Source organism: Takifugu flavidus, chromosome 2 (assembly GCF_003711565.1).
Source record: "Takifugu flavidus isolate HTHZ2018 chromosome 2, ASM371156v2, whole genome shotgun sequence".
Classification (NCBI taxonomy): domain Eukaryota; kingdom Metazoa; phylum Chordata; class Actinopteri; order Tetraodontiformes; family Tetraodontidae; genus Takifugu; species Takifugu flavidus.
The window spans coordinates 1,900,592-1,916,144 of record NC_079521.1 but is presented as its reverse complement, the minus strand read 5'-3'; positions in this window follow the sequence as shown (position 1 = coordinate 1,916,144).

Sequence of the window (15,553 nt, the reverse complement as noted above, 5' to 3'; positions counted from 1 at the left end):
GTTAGGGACCTGGATTATGTGGAAAAAGATGGATGGATGGATGGATGGATGGATGGATGGATGGATGGATGGAGGATGGATGGATGGATGGATGGATGGATGGATGGATGGATGGATGGATGGATGGATGGATGGATGGATGGATGGAGGATGGATGGATGGATGGATGGATGGATGGACGGATGGACAACTTTTCTGTTTTTTTCCTTTTCTGAATCTCACAATAACAACTGAAGAACTGATCCAGAACTGTGGAGTAAGTTCACCACTGCAGTATCGGGTCCCAAATCTTGACCAGGATCTGGGTAGTGGGTCATCTGTGAAATGCAAGATAGTTTTCTTAGTTGAGAGGAGTCATGAATTGATTGAAGTTGTTCAATCAGAGCAAAAAAACCCTTTTACCTTTAGAGATTAATTAAGGTCTTAATGAACAGCGTAGTGGTCCCTGGAGAAGTGGACAAACTCTCAATTTTTGCACTTTTTAAAAAAGCATCCAAGAAAAAACATTTTGTTTTAGAAACTGTGACACATATAACTACTCAATTTAGTTTATGGATGAAAATGTGCATGAATGTAAAATATATTTAACACAAAGAAAACATGGGCAACCAGCCATTTTTTATTTAGATAAAATAATTTGAATCTTAATTTACCAATGCAACCTTGTTCATATTTGACCATATTTTAAAAAAATAAATAATTTCTTTTGATTTGAAATAAGTTATTTGGTTTTCAATAGCTGAAAACTATTTTAGTATTCCCTGTTAGACACACACACACACACACACACACAAACGTGCATACACACACACACACACACACACACTTTCTCTCTATATGAAAATATCACCACAAATATTTAGTGTCATCTTTTAAATGATTCACCAATGTAAGGGGCACCATCTACCCCCACTATCAGCATCCTCCCTCATGGGGGGGTTGGGGCAGGGGCGTTGAGCTAATGTTTATAGAACTGCTGGTTAACTGCACTGGTGCAACACTGCTAACATTAGTTGAGCTGCTGGCATTTGTAACTGTGAAAAACAATTTTTGTTTGAGTAGCTTGGTTCATTAAATCTCTTCATAATGTATTCTAAAGGCAAAATATTAACACTAAACTTGTAAAAGTGAAATTGCCAGTATTTATTCCCTCAGCATCATTTGCCCTACCGTGCTGCTGATTGGCACATTAGCCGATCATCAAGTTATCTAATCTAATCAGTAAAGGCAGCAAGTATTAGCATATTAGATGCAGAATAGGATGGGTCATTGCTTCACCATCCTAGGGAAAAATGGGCGATTAGGCTCTCAGACCCTACTAATGGGTTCACACCAGGGAGGATTTAGTGGATGTACACAATACTGACTTATAGGTGGGTATACTCTGTATACCAGTGTATACCTTAGACTATACCAGTGGTCTTCAACAATTCTCGACTACTCTTTATGCTCAGGCCTGCAGTTTCTTTGATAAAATGCCACTTAGAAATATTCCCTCCAAAGCAATAGACCTAATTTCTCTATATCTAAGCTCATCCAGACAAAAAACAACAATGGATGAGCCAAGTGGAAGAAAGGAGAAACACATTCTGTCCCAAACTGGCTTTATCTGATTTTTTTAATTAGTATGTACTCATTCATGTTTTCATACGTTGTAATCTGAGCATTACAAGGACTGAACCTTGTTCTGTTATATAGGTGGAGGTTGTTTGTGAGAGAATTTTTTGTTTTCTAAAATATTTAACGGTGCAGTTTTTGTTTAACGTTGTGAATGACCTGTATGACTGTGCAATTTCTGACCCCCAAACAAACAAACAAACAGGACAACAGTACTTGTTTTAAAGTGTCTCCCTAGAGCCACTTTGATTTAGGTACCACTGATATGCTAACAGCTGTATTTGGCATTTTAAAGGGTTATTTTAGGGAGCTCTAATCTGCCTTTGGAAGATTTTTACAGTAGCAGCACACATACTAATGAAAGTGCTGTGGATTATTGGACTTGTATAAATAAATCTACCGATGCTGCTGTTGGAAACCTTCAGAGGGGAGGCAGAGCTGTGGAGGATCGCAGTGCTGAAGTGGTCACGATGTTCATTCATCATTGTCCCGATCCAAATCTTTCCACTTCATTGCAATTAAAGGCTCCCGAGGAGTGGACTGCTGCTTAAGACCGAGTGGTTGGATAGTCACATATGGAATCTAAGGAGTGTGCTAGCTAGGACTCATCACATCTGATCATCACATCTGGCAGCCCTGTGACCACTGCTTGCATCCCTTGACGGTTCTCAGGTTGTTTCTGGTGCCACTCCTGCTACTGCTAGAGACAGAGTTTTGTCATTGTGTTCTACCTCTTTGAAAACCTACAACAAGTCTCTCAACTATCAGGCTAACGTCCGTTGACCCCCCCAGCTGTAGATCATAGCGGCTGCATGGTGATCAAGATCAAAACTGACTAATTTCTCCAGCTTCTGCACAGTCTGTGGTTCAGATGATCATTCAAACCATGCATAGTGCAGATTTTACAGACAGTGGCACTACTGTTCTAGGCCAGGTCATGTGATACTTGAGTGCTTTCTAGCTTCCAATTCATCTGCCAGTGATCATCTTAACTAACCTGCCCATGCAATGAGAGGGCTGTACTGTACCTCACAGACAATCCTCCCTTCTGGCTGCCGTATTACCGTCTTCCTCCATCACAGTATTATAAAGTGAAAGTGCTGTCTGACATGGAGAAGAACGACATAAGTCCAAAGTCAGTGAATATGCTTCAACTTTGGTTCTTATGTGGAAGAAAACACGAGAGCTGAAAATGTGTACTGATGTTCTTTTACTTAATGCAAAGACAGTGAATGATGTTCATTCTCTGCCCCGCCAGACAGACTGGTGGGCTGCCCTTGGTGGTAATGCTGTTTTTAGTATCGAGGCTGTCAAATCGCGCTTCTATAATGTTCCTCTTCATGAGTCTGACAAGTGGTACATGACCTTTACGATGCCCTTAAAGCTGTATGAGTACAACAGACCTCCCGGCATCCTTTATGCAGATGATGATATTGAGCGTCTTTGCTGGATTGAACTCTAGTCTCCTTTGCTACCTTGATGATGTCCTTTTTTGTGCTCCATCCATGGAGATGACCTTGAGTCGATAAGGCTGGTGGACAACTTGGAGCTAACAGCCTAAAACTGTCACATAAGCAGTGCTACTTCCTTCACAGGTCTGAGCATTTTCCCCATCCACGTGGTGGATGGTGCTGGTGTTTCTGTTGACCAGGAGAAGGTTAGAACTATTTCAACATTTAGAAAGGAGGACCTAATGGATGGTGATGCATGGACTCAAGTGCAACAGAAAGTTACATCTTTCCTTGCCTTGGTGATGTATTACCAGCATTTTATTTCTGGCTGTTCTTCGATTGCAAAGCCTTTTTATGCTTTGATTGCAGGACAGAAGAGAAGTGCTAAGAGCTGCGATGGCTGGGTTGTTTTCAGGAATTGACTCCCCAGAATTGGAACCCAGCCTGTGAAAAGTCTTTTGGGATTTAAAAATTGATCTCTTCAACTGTACTGCGTTGGCACACCCAGACTTTAATAAGCCTTTTATCTTTGTGGATGCCTCCGTTGATTGTGTGGATGCAGTCTTGTCCCATGTGACTGCTGGTGAAGAGTAGCGAGACCTGAAACGCTGATGCTCCTGAGACATGTGATGAACTCACCCTCTTGAATGGAATCCTATATTGGGTCGCTAAGAACCCACTGACCAACCAGAAAAGGTTTCAGTTGATTGTGCCTGAGTTCCTGAATGCAGTTGCAATGACATGAAGGGTGATCGTGTGAGGAACTGTCACAGGTGCATCGTCACTAAGACCATCTGTTAGAGCTCAACTGGAGAGCATCAGGACACCTGCCATGTTGGAACTCATCTGTATTGATTTTTGGTCGGCTGCGGACAGTAACGAGTGGGTACCGATCGCTTCACAAGGCTTATGTATGCGTTTCAATGTGAACAGAGTGCTTCTGGTTTCTAAAGGAGTAAAATGTTAAAGCGAACAATGGATCCGTTGTCTACACTGTGGTGGCATCAGGACTCAGTTTGGCAGAATTAGCTCAAATACCAGTGTTGTTCTTGATGTATAAGGTTGTATTACATGTGGCCTGGGAACTTTGCATTCTCTTTTCTTATACATTTATGTTTAGCCTCCCCTGGCTTTGCATTTTGTTCTTGGAGTCTGTGGTGTTTTTCGCTGGTTCTCCTGCCGTTTTAGTAGCAAGTTCATAATGTTGATTTCATGCACGTTGTACGTGAGTTTTACATGGCCAGTGTTAGCCTGTGGTATGGGAAGGATAGTCGAACAAGGGCAATGGTGTACACTGTGTAAATACATCTAATTTTGCTTTTTTTCATATACTTAGTACTTGTGTTATAGGTGTACGAGGTCCTGTATCCTGTAGCAATAAAACAGACACCCTGTATAACCTGTCCAGCCCATCAGGCTTTCCCCATTTTGTTCCTTTTTCCTGTTTTGTGATCAGCAGGAGAGTAATGAATGGTGTTCCAAAACTCTGGTTCCTGTGTCAATCCTTTACAACACAATGCAGAAGCAGTGACCACCACTTACGCTCATCCTCACAAAAGAGCGGCTACTGCTGATGCATGATAATCCTTAATCACACGGTGGGAGTGATGAGCCAAAGGTCCCATCTTAAATGACTTCCTTTTCAGGACCGTTGGACTCTCCTGAAGAAACTGAATAGAGTAGTAAGGACGTACATCAATAAAGACATGAAAACGGCAACTGATCCCTTGTCAGGCCCTTCTGTCACATTTCAACGACCTTCTCTTTCACATCCTCTTGAATGCACATCGATTCTTCTTCTTGTATTTATTGTAGTGCTTTTATTGAGAATATTGCCTCACTCTGCCTAGAAGCAATAGATAGATAGCCTAAAAGGCTCCAAGTTACTGTTGGATTTATATATTTTAAATGTGCTGAATAAAATGAACCTTGATTAATTTTGTGGACATGATTACAGCGAGACCAGGAAGACAGCGTGAGGCAGTTGTATCTGCTGCCAGCATCAGGTGACAATCTGCTTCAGTTGAGGCTGATATTGGATTAGTCTTCTTTTTTTCGGAGGAAAAAGTGACAGAAATTCAAATAAAAGAATGATCCTACCTGATCAAAATGAGGTGAGCCATCTCCATGTTTAAAGAGGCAGATAGTCACTAGAAAATTGTCCCTAAATGGCCTCATTCCAGATTGTATCATTATATTATGAGTACCCCAGACACTGTGTGAGTCTAAAGTGTCCAAAATGTTGAGGCTCAAACCTTGGAAACCATAAGAAATGCAATGATCCTTGAATATGACTGTTACCAACCTCAGTTTTGTGTGATTTATGGTTATATTTTGTGCTGCTGCTCAGAAGTAAAACACTCAGATGTCCCATCAGAACCCCTTGAAGGAAGAGGTCCAGGAACACTGCTAAGATACACCGTGGAGAACCTTTACTCTTATTTGTCAACAGATCTCCAGAAAGTTTCTGTCCAAACATGAAAAACACAGCACAGTATGTTTCCAATGCTGGTGATCTTGTCTCTGACATGACGATGTCTCACTTTTACTTGGAATCTCAATCAGAATCAGTCAGGATAGATGACGTGGTTGCTTACAGTTTTCAGCTGTTTACTGTCTCCACTGAGGCCTCCTCACTCCTTGTTTGTTTACTCTGTCATCTCTTATCTCTGTGTGTGGTCGTCTTCTCCCTCCCGCCATCATTCACCTGCCTCCTGCTGCCATTCACCTGTACACCTGCAACATCATCAGTCGTCAGCATTCACACAGCTCGCCAGTCTCGCGTCTCCAGCCGCTAGTGTGTTGTGTGTGAACCATGTGTGTTTCTGTCTGTGATTTCCACTTCATCTCATTTTTTGTTAACTTAACTGGAGCTTCACACACTGTATAACCCCACTCTGTGGCCTGCGACGCCATGTTTGACTCAACACTAAATGACACATCACACATTTGTAATGGAAAACAGAGAAATACATGTTTTGTCGCTGTTTGGTATTTTTATGTGTTGGAGGTGGGACTCTCACTTCACAGAGCTTTTGCATGACCTCTGGAGATAAAAAAAACATTTAGCTGCTGCCTATTTAAATATATTAAGCTGAGTTATGTACTTGTAAATAGCAACAATGTGCTACTACAACAGTTGAAGTATGCTAGTGTCACCTAGATTCAACAACCAGTGTTTTAGAAATTCCTCACGTTCACTGTTGGTTTCTCAGGATAGAATGTCTATTTTTCCTATAATTATTGTGGTTGTTGTTGTTACATCAATTTATTATTATTTTTTGCACCCTAGACGATAAGGTTTACTGGTTATGCATCAATTCAGTTGCAATTGCAGTGCTACCTTTATTTCCAAACATCAAACCTCTGCTTGTGAAGCAGTTTCAGCATATACCGTCAGATAGATTCAAATTCATGCGAGTAAACCTCACCTTGTCTCCGCTGAACATTGCACAACATGTGTGTGACCTGTCTCGATCGATTTTACAATTTGATTGAAAAAAACAAGCAAAACCAAAAGCAATCTCCAGATGAGGAAGGTTTCAATCTGCAGTCAACACTGACTAGAATTTGAATTTGACAGAGGTCCAGTGTGAGACAGGACAGGATCCGAATCAAACATTAATGAATGAGCTCAATCTACACCCAGATGTGTGTGAGAATAAACAAACCGAAATTTAGAGTCCCTGCTGAACTGTCAGACCTTTCATATCACCATAAATTTGTCCTGTCCTTTCTTTTAAATCTGTTTTATTTGTATCTGTTTTAGGATCATTAACAGAGACAAAATGGTGCCTTGAAGGAGGATATAATATATTTTATTTTCTTGACACAATAGATGCATCGAGCTCATCAAACAAAGGGAAAATATCTGTATTATCCTCAGCCTACTGGCCCATTCTCAACCAGTAAGACTGGTCTTCACACCATTTGCTGCCCTGTGCCAAATCTCTGAGGAATGGACTCAGATGTTTTTTTTATTTTGTCGGTTTTAAATCTTGATTGCACAATGGAATTTCACGGCCGTGGAAGGTCAATCCATCCGAGCCGCTGCAACGTGCAGCGCTGCCACTGTTGATCAACTTAAGCCTTTACGCTTCTGATGTCTCTGAGGAGCAGAAACCTGAAGGGTCTGGCTGGATCAGTTAGATGAATAAATGAACGCTGCACCTCAGTTTCACACAAGGTATAATTGGGCCAGAAATAAAGTGGATACCGATGGTAATTAGAGCCCGAGGGGATGCACACTAGCACTGTTTCCCACCTGTCAGTCATCAAATATACAGTATACACTTACAGGCCACTTTAATAGGTACACCGTGCAAGTAAAAGGTTGGAGTGTGGAGTACACTGACCTTATTATCATGGTCCAGAAACCAGTTTGATCTGAGCTTTGTGACATGGTCCAACATCCAGCAGGAAGAAGCCATCAGAAGATGGTCCACTGTGGTCGTAAAGGGAAAAACATGGTCAGCAACAAGGTGCTGAGGTGCTTAAATGATGCTCAGTTGGATATGAAGGGGCCCAAAGTGGGACAGAAAAATAACCCCCTCACCATTACACCATCATAAGCCTGAGAAATTGACACAAGGCAGGATGGATCTGTGCTTTCATGTTGTTCACGCCAAATTCTGTCTCCGCCATCTGAACGTAGCTTTACGTTGCTGTTTTTAGCTGAGAGGAGGGAACTGGTCTGGTCTTCTGCTGCGAGCTGTTATGCGTGTTTCCACACCCGTTAATAAAAAGAGCAAAATAACAAGTGACCTTTCGCATGTATTGATTTTTATTTTTAAAAAATGAAAGAGTCTCAGAGCATGCCTTCACTCTGACCAAGACACAATTATCAATTATTGTCTGTCTGTCTATCTGATCTATCTATCTATCTATCTATCTATCTATCTATCTATCTATCTATCTATCTATCTATCTATCTATCTATCTATCTATCTATCTATCTATCTATCTATCTATCTATCTATCTACCCTTCTTCCCCCCATTCACTAAGTCAAATATGTTCATTCACCTCCTGTCTTGACTTAACATGACAAATAGGGAATTTCTTCGAAGCGAGGGTGGATAATCTGTTAATCTGTTTGCAGGGTGTTGTGCAGAGAACAAAGGGATGGACAGATTGATCATCAGAACACTTATCAGAGGTGCTGCACCTTAAAATGAGGCAATGAAAGCTGTGGGATCTCAGAAGGGTCTAAATGAGGCATTTAAGTATGCGTGGAAAAAGAGATAAATTAAGGAAACAAAGGAGAGACTAATGTCAAAAATGGAGAGTGAGAGAAATAAATGGAGAGAAAGGTGAAAGAAAGGTGAACTGAGGGGTTAGAACGGGTGGATGAGGCAGCCAGATGAAACAAGTTCCACGTTTAGAACAGGGTTGTTGACGCTGATTTCATTGATATTTTTTTATATTTATATTTATTTCTTAAGGGTGTATCCCTTTTGGGGTCACAGAGAGGATGCTGGAGCCTATCCCAGCGGCATATGGGCGAAGGCAGGGTATGTAAGCATTTGGGGGTTCAGTACCTTGCACAAGGGTACCTCGGCAGTGTCTACTACCAGAACACCTGGCTTGACCCGAGAACCCTCTCCTTCTCAGCCCAGTCCCCTACGGATTTAATTGATTTCTTAAACTACTTGGCTTTGATTTTAACTTGTTAAGAACTCATTTAAAGCACTAATCTGTCAAAGCCCAGTGGTAGTGGCCACCTTAGATGAATATTTGCATTTTCAATATTGGCATTTTCCCTTCTGAACGATGGTGCTGTTTGTTCTGTTCTGCTTTTGTGTTTATAAAACTGTATTTTGCATGTACTCCAATCTTCTGAGTAATCTACTAGAGTTTATAGTCAGAGATGTTGTTGTTTCCTCTAACAGCTGAATAATGGGAATATGCATTTGATTAACTGTCTTCGTGCATTTGCAAAATGTGCAAATATACGTCTGACCTGATCTACGGCTGTCGAATCATTTTGAAGACCTCATTTTAATGATGATGGTGATGTTAATCTTTGTCTCTTTGTATATTTGGTCCCTTAATGAGGATTTTACAGTTTAATTAGTGTACCCACTCATTAAAATTTGTGGAAAGTGTGTGATGTTAACCAAAATTGATAAATTAAGCTTGTGGTTGATATTTCTTATCCTTTGGTTGAGGTTAAGGTTAAGTTAGGGTGGCACCTAAATATTTATTTGAAGAAGTGTAGAGGTATAACCTGGCCAGCGTGTGTGTGTGTGTGTGTGCCTGCGTGTGTGTCAGATCGCAGCCTACAGGCAGAGCGTATCATGACAAGCCTCATTAAGAGGGAACCTCTACTGTTCTGGCTGCTGATATCACCACTGCCAGACTTGTCTAATTATGCTCTCTAAGTGCTGTTTCATGCACATAATCAGCCCACTGCTCTCTGTGTATGACAGACCTGATCATTAGTTTTTATATTTCATATACTCTAATTGTTATTCTGAAAACTTTGTCAAGCAAAGGGTGAATACATTTGTTTTCCTTTCTATGGTTGCCTTTCTTGCCTCCGATTCTATCACGGACAGTCAACTCTCATTCTACTTTATATTTTATGAGGCTTTTGTCACTATAAACAAGTCATGCGGCTGAATGTCACAGTATAATAGGCAGCTAACAAACGCCTTTGCTTGACTTTGTTCATTCTATCACTCCATCGTGAAGAGGACAAACTAATAAAGAGTAACAGTAACTTCCTCACAGTGTCTAATTGACCAAATGGAGTCCCCTGGGGGGGGGGGGGGGGGGGGGGCAGCAGTCTGATCACAGCAGCACTGATGATTATGATGATCATCCTAGAGCAGGAACTGGGAGCAGACTGGCCTAAATACATTTTCTGTGCTCTGTGGGTGAATAACACAATTACAGATAGGCAATAACTGTGTAAAATGTTTGAAGGACATTGATTGTGTATTTAAGATCCTCACTTTATAAGCAGTATATTTACCTATTCAGATGAAGGAATGATCCAAAGTGACAACCAAGCCCATATCCTCCTGTCTCCCACCTCCTCCACTGAGGCCAGGGGGCAGGTTAGTGATATCTGTAAATTCTTGAAGAGACCAGTCGAATGGACGGTCGGATGAGACAAAGGATTAGAGGACAGTGGAAGCAGATTGTCCACCAGCAAAGGAGAAGATATACACGGCTCACTGGGGAGGAGTCCAGTCCACCAAACTGTAACACAGTTGATGGCCAAAGGACATAGACACTGATGCCAGTGGACCGTATGTATTTCCTGATTTTCTGCTACATTTCTTTGTTGGTGAGCCTTTCCAACATCTCCTGAGTTGAACTGGAAGCCCAAGTCTTGTCTTTTCTTCCTACTGCTTATCCGAGTCGTAGGGGGTAACAGCCTCAGCACAGAGGCCCAGACACTCCTCAGCCACTTCCACCAGCGCCTCTGATGGAATCCATTGGCTTTCCCAGGCCAGCCCAGAGTTATAATCTCTCCATCGTGTCCTGGGGTCTGGTGCTCCCTGAACCAGCTCGCCCCGGAGGCTTTCTGACTCAAACCTCTTCAACTGATTACGCTTGACGAGAAGTAGCTAAAACAGACTCTTGTAACCACGTTAAGGCAGGTGGGGCCTCTATATCCTGTCAGTGTCCCGCTTCATTTTTCCCCCTCGATTTTGAACAAAAATCCAAGACATTTCAACTCCGATCCGCAGTGGAGTCTACCTCACAGTCTCAGATTTAGAGCAGCTGGTCTTTGTCCAAGCCACTTCACACAGCTGCCAACTGTCTCGGTATGAGCTGGAGGCCGGAGAGAAACCATCATTCCTAAAAAGTAGAGACAGAATATTTCTATCCTCTGAACCCACGTAATATAACCAGATGCACCCTGGGTAAGGTAGAAGAGACCTCCCAGGGACTCGCTGGGAGTCAAATGAATTTCCCATCCGATGGTTTAGACCAGGGGTGGTCAATACGTCGATCGCGATCTTCCGGTGGATCGCCAAGGTACTATCGGTAGATCGCGTGACATTAAAAACACAGACGTCAGCCTATCATCCGTCCCGTCACTTGATTAATCTACAGGGCAGCTAGTCAGATGACATCTGAATTTTGTTGACACTTTGGTCACTGTGCAGTTTGTTACTGCGATTTTTTTCGCTTTTGTTTTTTTTTTCTTAAACTTAAGAAAGGGAAAGTCCAAGTTGTTTTTCACAAAGGCAAAAACTGTACATAGTTAATTATGTTCTGTTGTGCAACATATGCGGTTAGGCAACGTACATCAACATAAGTTGTAAGAATCCTCGATGATTTTCTAAATAAATATAAAGGGTCGATCATTTCATAAATAGCTCATGCTAAAAAAGTCTGAGCACTGCTGATTTAGGCAATCTAACAAAACACATCTAATGGTACTCTTATCACATCAATATCAATATGCTAGTTGTTCTAGGGGAGACACAGTATATGAAGCTAAAATTTGCTACATAAATGTCTTGCTGATCCTGGGTACGGGTCATGGGTGGGCCCAATCTCCCCATATGAGGACATCTCAAGGTGCACCTGGGCCATGGACTTATCTCTATATACTGTATACTGATGTTCATGTTGATGTTTTCTGGAAATCTACTGTGCGTCTGTCCATCCCAGGAAGACGGGTCCCTCATCTTGGCTCTTCTTCAGATTTCTTCTTTTCCCTATAAGGGTTGTAAGCTTTTCCTGACCCGGTTTGAGGGTCTAACTCGCTCATACATGTGCGCCGGAGGCTCATGGGCACGTTTGCTCTTCACACCGCAATGCAATTTTTCGACTGTTCAGTAGGAGTTCAGCAACAATCCACCGGGCAGATGTTTTAATGTCAATTATTAAAAAGCTACATGCTGAACTCCTCCTCTAACAAATGGGTGAACTGCCCACAGCAATATCAGTGGAAGAGTGGCTCTGGCTCCCACAGCTCAGCTCGCTCCTGGCTTTTCCTTAGTTCCTCATTGCTTTACATTGTAAATGCCAGTAAGCAAATGTATTATCAGAAGAAAGCAAATGTTTCTTTTTTGCAACAATGGATCTCCTCTGTATTTAGTGGTTACTTTTGTAAACTCTCTACACAAGGCTTTTTAACATAGTGTCAGTCTTTATACATCTTTTAGAATGTTTCATTACACTCCTGCACCATCAAGTCCTCCAGCTCCACACACATACGGAACATTTAAAAGTCATGAATGCACATTCCTTTTCCAAATCTCAATTCTGTAGATTTCCCGATCCACCATACTAAGTGTGAAAAGGCCAAGACAGGTAAGAGGATCTTGTCATCGTCCTTTCTTCTTCTCACATCCAGAAATCTACCAATCGGGCCAAAAAAAGCTGAAATATTAATTGGAGGATCTTTTCACCTCAACAATTTATATTATCTGTTCTTATTAACGTGCTTACGTATGAAGAGAGGTATCAAAGTCTAAATGTGTTACCAAAAGGATATTGTGTCAGTTCATGCACGTTTATGTTTAATCTATAAAATATGAGCATTTGTGTTAACTGCGGGAGTCATTTTCCTGCAAACAAATTTTTCAGTCAAAAATTTGAACCAGCATTTTGCTTGTGAAGATGATCTGCCTTAACGTCCCGTCCTGTCTGAGGAAACAAGCTGCTTATTTTCTAACATAGCTGTATTAGCGACGTGCTCATCGGCAACATTAGACAGCACTTTTAAGATTCTTTGCATTTTCAAAAGAGGAGAAATTTCTCAAACTTGTGGGATTTGCTGTCATCAAAGGGATTTGATAAACATTAGGTCAGGAAGACATCTAAAACTTTTTCATTGGTCTGTTGGAAAGAAAGATCAATATCAGTTGCAGCATGACAACATTTTCTTCTGTTTGACCTCGTCAGTGAGGATTCCTTGATCGAGCTAAGGAAAAAAATAAATGAGTATCATTAACGTGTTACACCCGACTAATGCACCTTACAATAACCTTTTTTTCAAAACTTTATTGAGATAAAAAAGAATGTTGCTACAGTATTGAACAAAATAACTTATCTTGGGTTTAACATTACTTACTTTTTTGAGACACTGTATATCTAATTATAAGTCTAGTGAGGTTGTAATCCTTGATATTTAACGCACTAACAGAACAACAAGCTGTTGCTTCCTGTTGTGGTGGTATGACAGCTGCAGCCTCTAACCACATTTTTAACCTTTAACAAAGTTGGATGTTTTTCTGCTGCCACAAGGCTCGCCAGTTTTATACTTGTGTGAAAATTGAACTCCTCTGGAGCCACTTAAAACTTTACTCGTCCAGTTGAGCTTGTTTGGTTAGCAAATTGAAGTTGAAATGACTTGTTATTGTATTGTGTTTTCTGGTCTTGTGACAAAGCTTAATTGTTGGCCCATTGTTGCGTTCTGAGTTCCTGCACAAAGGTTTTTGATTTGCAGCATTAAAAAAATTCCACTTGCTTTCCTCTATAGTCAGTATCTTAGAAACTCACTGTTTCCATTGTTTGCCTTGTTTTCTGCAGCTGCTGCATCAGGTGAATCCGAGTGTAGGTCTGGTTGATATTCACCACACAATATAAGTATATTATTACATCCAAATACCACTTTGTGTGTTTCCAAGGAATTCCTGCCTCTTGCTCGTTGACTGCTGGGATGAGCTGACCATAATGAGTAGCAAGATGGCAGGTAACAGATTATTGGTATGTTCCAAATAAAAGATAAGACTGTGACTGTAAAATGGGATGTCACGTATGTTGTGTTTGCCAGACTCAAAGGTCCAGGTTATCCCCCCCCCCCCCCCCCCTTCCCCCCATATACTGTATGTCTGTGTACTTCCTGACACAGAAGATAAGCGTGCACACACGCTAACATAATACTCAATTTGGAGCCCAGTGGATCTCCAGATTGTGTTTGCAGCTGTCAGTCTGGCAGCTCTCCAAAGCACCATTGAAGATTTTTTTTCCCCGTCTCTGTTTTCTTTATCATCATATTAAGATATTTCCCATGATGTCTAGCCTGTTGCAGGTGGGAGAGAGAGGAATTATATGTCTGGGTAATCAACTCACCTTCTGCTTGTTTTCCTGCCAAACACTGTACCAACCAGAGCGGCAGTGTCTGTTCTTCAGCGGTACTGTTGGTGAGCAGGATTACAGCAGAATTTAACCGCCCTGATACAAACGGGAACTGGAACGGTGGCGAGATGGTGGCAAAAGTGAAAAACTGTTAAAACTGAGGGCAGAATCATACATCATCCATCTTTAAATTATTTTTTATGCGTCACTCCAATGTCACACTTGGCTGTTACGCGTTGGGATGTGTCGGCAGCGTTGTGTTGTTCAGTAGTTGTGCAGGAAGAAGGTGCAACAACTGCACTGATTATTTGTCATTTTTCATTCATATTTGTTTCTGTTTTGTCTCTCCGTTGATGTATGGAAGATGGCACTTGATGTTGTGGAAAAGAAATTCGGATTTTCTTTCTCATCATTATTTATGAGCTATCTTGAATTTCCTCGGCGAACCGCCACCTCATGATGGTGGAAATGTTCCCTAATGAGCCCAGAAGCTGCATTGTCTGGGGCAATTGGCCCCTGCTAAGGCCGCCCAAGGAAAACTGGTTCAAGGTGAAGTGTCAGATATGTGCAGTTCACCAAGAGCCTTATGAATAAAGTTAATAACAAGGATCAGTGTATTTAGCCTGGAGGGTTCCCAAGGCTCAGTAACGTGGGTCTGTCTTCCAGCAGACCCACCACCCTCAGGAGAAATCACCAGGGTGTGATACAATCCCAGCTGGAGTTGCACCAGGTGAGAGGTGGAGAGCTGGTGAAGGCTTATTATCAGGCCCCCAACTATCTTCCAGTATGTTGGGCTTCACCGTTGGTTCCCTGCACCTTCGGTTTGGGGAATGGATCCTGACTGTTTGTTCATATGTTTTAAACAGCAGGCTGGAGCTCCCACCCTGTTTGGAATCCTTGGGAAAGATACTACTGGGTCTTTCTTCTGGGGACTCCATCACCCGGCTGGTCGAGCTAGGGCACTGGAAGGGAACAATAGCTTTCCTTTTCCTTCCCAGTCTACATGTGACTTGGAGATATGGAAATGTTTATGATCGTGTACACAGATGTCCCCTGTGGATCCAGGAATGAGAGTGGGTAGACCCTGACTAAGCACCAGCCATCCCTGTATTATAGGAGCATAAGTTGAGGTTGTTCCCCGGGAAGGTGGAACTCCTCCACGGCTGCCCTTGCTCACTTATTCTGTTCATAACTTTTATGTGGTGAATTTCTATGAGCAGTCAGGTGGGGAGAGGGTCAGAATCAGAGGCCTGAGGCTTTGAGCTTTCTGTGGATGATGTTGTCCCTTTGGCCCTACTGAATATGTTTAAACAGACCCGCACTTCATCACCAAAAGTGAAATATTGTCACCTTTACAAACCAGACATGTTTGTAGACTTCATCAAAGGACCTCAATCAAGCTGGGACCGAGAAAAACACACCCCATTCCCAAAC